This window comes from Zeus faber (assembly GCF_960531495.2).
Source record: "Zeus faber genome assembly, chromosome: 6".
Lineage (NCBI taxonomy): Eukaryota > Metazoa > Chordata > Actinopteri > Zeiformes > Zeidae > Zeus > Zeus faber.
The window spans coordinates 36,013,462-36,020,143 of NC_137201.1; positions in this window are offsets into that span (position 1 = coordinate 36,013,462).

Here is a 6,682-nt window from a genome sequence, read left to right on the forward strand (position 1 = left end):
GGTGGGATGTGCTGGTGCTTCATGTTCCTGAGGTGGTGGAGTGAGGTCTTGCACAGGTTCTCGTAGGCGAGGGAGGGGTGGAGCTTGCAGACTGAGGATGAGAGAGGGATTTCTTAACCAGCAATGGTGAGGTGGTTTATGGAGGAGTGCTGGATCTGGTGAGGGGGGCCAACCACAAGGCTCTCGGTCTTGCTGCTGTTGGTTAGCTGCTTATCGCCTCAAGACAGGTGGTGGTGCAGAGGTCAAATATAGCGATGAAAGAAGAGGGATGATAATAAATGGAGGGTAGGGTCACAGTAAACGGAGAGTCATGGAGGGTAGGGTCAGGGATAATTGAGAGTAAATAGAGAGTAGTCACACTGAAGGAGAGTAGAGTCATGGTAAATTGAGAGTAGGGTCATAGAAAATGGAGGGTAGAGTCATAATATATGGAGAGTAGAGTCATAGTAAATGAAGAGTCATGGAGAGTAGGGTCATAGTAAATGGAGAGAAGGGTCAGTAACCGGAGAGTAGGGTCATAGAAAATGGAGAGTAGTGCCCTAGTAAATGGAGAGTAGGGTCAGTAAATGGAGGTAGGGTCAAGGTAAATTGAGAGTAGAGTCATAGTCAATGGAGAGTAGAGTCATAATACATGGAGAGTAGAGTCATGGTAAATTGAGAGTAGTCACGGTGACGGGAGAGTAGAGTCATGGTTAACTGCGAGTAGAGTCAGAGTAGATGGAGAGTAGGGTCATAGTAAATGGAGAGTAGTCATAGTGAATGGAGAGTTGAGTCATAGTAAATGAAGAGTCATGGAGAGTAGGGTCATAGTAAATGGAGAGTAGGGTCATAGTAAACGGAGAGAAGGGTCAGTAAATGGAGAGTAGGGTCAATGTAAATTGAGAGTAGAGTCATAGTCAATGGAGAGTAGAGTCATAATAAATGGAGAGTTGGGACAGTAAATGGAGAGTAGAGTCATCGTAAATGGAGCGGAGAGTCATAGTAAATGGAGAGTAGGCTTAATGAATGGAGAGTAGAGTCATGGTAAATTGACAGAAGAGTCACAGGAAATGGAGAGTAGGGTCAGAGTAAATGGAGAGTAGAGTCATAGTAAATGGAGAGTAGACAGTAAATTCAGACTAGAGTCATGGTAAATTGAGAGTAGAGTCATAGTAACTGGAGAGTAGAGTCATAGGAAATGGAGAGTTGAGTCAGTAAATGGAGAGTAGGGTCATGCTAAATGGAGGTGAGAGTCATCGTAAATGGAGAGTAGGGTCATAGAAAATGGAGAGTAGGGTCATAGTAAACTGAGAGTCGAGTCATCGTAAATAGAGAGTTGGGTCAGAAAATGGAGAGTGGGGTCAAAGTAAATGGAGGGGAGAGTCATAGTAAATGGAGAGTAGTCAGTAAATGGAGAGTAGTCACCATGAATAGAGAGTAGAGTCGTGGTAAATTGAGAGAAGAGTCATAGTAAATGGAGAGTAGGGTCAAAATAAATGGAGGGTAGAGTCATGGTTTATGGAGAGTAGAGTCATGGTATATTGAGAGTAGAGTCATGGTAAATTAAGAGTAGGGTCATAGTAAATGGAGAGTAGGGTCATAGTAAATGGAGAGTAGTCATAGTGAATGGAGAGTCGAGTCAGTAAATTAAGAGTAGGGTCAGAGTAAATGGAGAGTAGAGTCATAGTAAATGGAGAGTAGGGTCATAGTGTATGGAGGGAAGGGTCATAGAAAATGGAGAGTAGGGTCAGTAAATGGAGAGTAGGGTCAAGGTAAATTGAGAGTAGAGTCATAGTAAATGGAGAGTAGAGTCATAGTAAATGAAGAGTTGGGTCAGTAAATGGAGCGTAGGGTCATAGAAAATTTAGAGTTCAGTCATAGTAAATGTCCCCATTTACTAGTAGGGTCATAGTAAATGGAGGGTAGGGTCATAGTAAATGGAGAGAAGTCATAATAAATTGAGAGTAGAGTCATGGTAAAAGCAGAGGGGAATCAGTAAATGGAGAGAAGGGTCAGTAATTGGAGAGTGGGGGCAGAGTAAATGGAGAATAGAGTCATAGTAAATTCAGAGTAGAGTCATAGTCAATGGAGAGTTGAGTCATAGTGAATGGAGAGTAGAGATAAGATAAACCTTTATTAGTCGCACAACGGGGAAATTTACAATATATAGATATATAGAGGAAGACTTTAAGTTTTTGGAAAATAACATAAACAACATATAGCAATTCAAGATGTTTATTTGTCACATACATATACATTCATAGATACAGAGAGAGTCAAAAGGATCTCCCTCCCGAGGTCTGAATGAATACTTGACCCATAATTTAGGGACGCTAATTAAAAGACCGTGACTGGATTAAGATGAGATGGTGCACACAGTTGAAATTTCCATTTCCGGTGAGAGCCACCACTTCCGGTTTCGGTGACGTCTTCGCTTGTGCGCTGTTGCTGCTGCTGTTGTTACTGCTGTGTTGCTGTTTTTTTGCTGCTGCTGTTGCTGTTGTTGCCACTGTGGTTGGAGCCGCTTTGATTGTTGTTTTTGTTGTCTTTGTTGTCGCTGTTGCTCTTGTTGTTGCTGTTGTTTCAGGGGCATTCTTTTGTAATGACCAGCTGACAACTAAGTTCTCTCTTTCTTTTTTGTATTCCTTTGTACAGCGCATTGTGTTGCCCTGGAATGAAATGTGCTTTATAAATAAAGTGTGACTTGACTTGAATTGACTAAAACGCAATTCCGTTTGAAAATAGAATGCAATATGAGGAAAAAAGGGTCATATACGAAGTCAGAATACAAAATAGAAATAAGTCGAATAGACTCAAAGTAGATATTCTTACTACCTTGCTAATAATTACCAGTGAAATTAGAACATTAAAAGATTTAAAATATTTAAATGATTTAAAAGATTACAAATATTGCAATGATTTAAAATATTTTAACATATTTAAATAATTTAAAAATTCAGGTGATTTCAATGATTCTCCAAACCTTTGCAAATGGGGAAGTGATAATAATTATTTGTGAATGAACGTCACCTCATTTCTAACGTTTCTAAAACTACATTTATATCATAAACTACTGTACAAAATGTCCTACAGACATATACACGTATATATGCATACATACGTGTATACAGTATATACAGTATATATATTTATATACATCACTCATCAGAAAAGTCATAGTTTTTCTGTGAACTTCTCCCACAGCAGCACGAGTCTCCACCTCCTCTCCACCTCCTCGTCCTCTGGGGACAGCGGCGCCCCCTGACAGCTCGCCATGGCTCCACCCTTCTCCATCCGCAGCTCCTCCTGCTCATCCGCCCTGCCGGCCCGGGCCCCGCTGCTCGTCTAGCAGGGACAGGACCCGCTCCGTCCCTGCCCGGCGGCCGCTCGCTGCCCGCTCCATCATCAGGAACCAGCGCCACGAGTTGGATCTGCAGCTCTGCTCCATCCCATACTGAGGGTTTTTCAGGATCTGCAAACCGGGCAGAGATACTGTTCCACATGTTCGATGCGGTTACTTTTAGAACCTTCCGCTATTTCAAATTATCTCAAGCGGCTTTATTCTATTTTCATTTAATTATTTATTATTTAAAAAGCTTCACCGCTTTATTTATATAAGCTTGATGTCAATAAAGTTTGTCCCTAGGATGATTAAGTTTCGTTATTTCTCCTTTTTTCTGTCACATTCGGTCGTACATGAGGACAAACGAAAAATAACTCAAATCTCAAATACAGTATATATCCTACCCTGGTTCTAAATACACCATATATGCCCTGATTAACCCTAACCCTAACCCTAACCCTGACATTACGCCCTGGTTCTTTATTTTGTACTTTTCTTTACAGTTCTCCCACTTCTTCTTTAACTGTCCAGTGGTGACTTTTCCCTGGAGTCCCAGCTCCTTCCAATTGGCTCTGAAGAATAATAACAATGAGAATCTAACAAACAAAGCAAGGAATCTTTACGCCAATCTCTCTCGCTCTCTCTCTCTCTCCATGTCTGTCTGTCTGTCTGTCTGTCTGTCTGTCTGTCTGTCTGTCCTTTCACTATCTCCACAACCGTTCATCTGATCGACTTCACACTTGGTGGGTGTATTGCAGGGAACCCAAACATGTGCAGTGTCCGATTTGGGATGCAATTAGGGCTGATCGATAAAATCTTGAAAATCTTCAATGATAAATTTATGAGATTTATTTTTAATAGTTTTTTGAGTCAGTTTTCCTCAACCTGCAAAGATATGACACCAACAGCCAATCATACATTACATTGCATTTACCAGACGCTTTTATCCAAAGCGACTTACAATTATTCAAACACTGACGGACGGAGCCATCAGGAGCAATGAGGGGTTAAGTGTCTTGCTCAAGGACAGTACAGCATGCTAGCAGGAGGAGCCTGGGATCAAACCAGCAACCTTTAGATGACTAGACCACCAGCTCCACCTCCTGAGCTACCATCCCATTTATCCCATTTATTCCATACAACAGAAAAACAACCATGTGACACCAAAAGCCAATCATTTGACCAGTGTTGGGGTCCAGGTGAGCCAATTTGGTCACGCAACACAACACAACAGAGAAACAACCATATGACACCAACAGCCAATCGTACAACAGAGAAACAACCATGTGACACCAACAGCCAATCGTACAACAGAGAAACAACCATGTGACACCAACAGCCAATCGCACAACAGAGAAACAACCATGTGACACCAACAGTCTAACTTGGCTATATTGTAATAATAATACATTTTGAATAAACAAGTGAACAGCGAGCCGCTCAGCTCTGTGCAGCAGCAGGGCGTGGCTTCCAGAACAATAATGTAATAACAATAATATTCATAATACAAATGATAATAATAACATAATAATAATAATAATAATAATAATAATAATAACAACAATAATAATCATAATAATAACATTATAACAATAATGGTAATAATAACAACGTAATGATAATAATAGTAGAAGAAGAAGAAGAAGAATCTTTATTCATCGCACGACACACCACACTACAACACATGCATATACAGTGGGGCACAAAAGTATTTAGTCAGCCACCAATTGTGCAAGTTCTCCCACTTAAAAAGATGAGAGAGGCCTGTTATTTTTATCATAGCTCAACTATGAGAGACAAAATGAGAAAAAAAAATCCAGAAAATCACATTGTCTGACTTTTAAAGAATTTATTTGCAAATTATGGTGGAAAATAAGTATTTGGTCAATAACAAAAGTTAATCTCAATACTTTGTTATATACCCTTTGTTTGCAATGACAGAGGTCAAACGTTTTCTGTAAGTCTTCACAAGGTTTTCACACACTGTTGCTGGTATTTTGGCCCATTCCTCCATGCAGATCTCCTCTAGAGCAGTGATGTTTTGGGGCTGTCGCTGGGCAACACGGACTTTCAACTCCCTCCAAAGATTTTCTATGGGGTTGAGATCTGGAGACTGGCTAGGCCACTCCAGGACCTTGAAATGCTTCTTACGAAGCCACTCCTTCGTTGCCTGGGCGGTGTATTTGGGATCATTGTCATGCTGAAAGACCCAGCCACGTTTCATCTTCAATGCCCTTGCTGATGGAAGGAGGTTTTCACTCAAAATCTCACGATACATGGCCCCATTCATTCTTTCCTTTACACGGATCAGTCGTCCTGGTCCCTTTGCAGAAAAACAGCCCCAAAGCATGATGTTTCCACCCCCATGCTTCACAGTAGGTATGGTGTTCTTTGGATGCAACTCAGCTTTCTTTCTCCTCCAAACACGACAAGTTGAGTTTTTACCAAAAGGTTCTATTTTGGTTTCATCTGACCATATGACATTCTCCCAATCCTCTTCTGGATCATCCAAATGCTCTCTAGCAAACTTCAGACGGGCCTGGACATGTACTGGCTTAAGCAGGGGGACACGTCTGGCACTGCAGGATTTGAGTCCCTGGCGGCGTAGTGTGTTACTGATGGTAGCCTTTGTTACTTTGGTCCCAGCTCTCTGCAGGATATTCACTAGGTCCCCCCGTGTGGTTCTGGGATGTTTGCTCACCCTTCTTGTGATCATTTTGACCCCACGGGGTGAGATCTTGCGTGGAGCCCCAGATCGAGGGCGATTATCAGTGGTCTTGTATGTCTTCCATTTTCTAATAATTGCTCCCACAGTTGATTTCTTCACAACAAGCTGCTTACCTATTGCAGATTCAGCCTTCCCAGCCTGGTGCAGGTCTACAATTTTGTTTCTGGTGTCCTTTGACAGCTCTTTGGTCTTGGCCACAGTGGAGTTTGGAGTGTGACTGTTTGAGGTTGTGTACAGGTGTCTTTTATACTGATACCGAGTTCAAACAGGTGCCATTAATACAGGTAACGAGTGGAGGACAGAGGAGCCTCTTAAAGAAAAAGTTACAGGTCTGTGAAAGCCAGAAATCTTGCTTGTTTGTAAGTGACCAAATACTTATTTTACCGAGGAATTTACCAATTAATTCATTAAAAATCCTACAATGTGATTTCCTGGATTCTTTCCCCCCATTCTGTCTCTCATAGTTGAAGTGTACCTATGATGAAAATTACAGGCCTCTCTCATCTTTTTAAGTGGGAGAACTTGCACAATTGGTGGCTGACTAAATACTTTTTTGCCCCACTGTATACACACACACACACGCACATGCTTTTTGGATGGTAGCCGGTGAAATGTTGCCTCTGCATTTCACC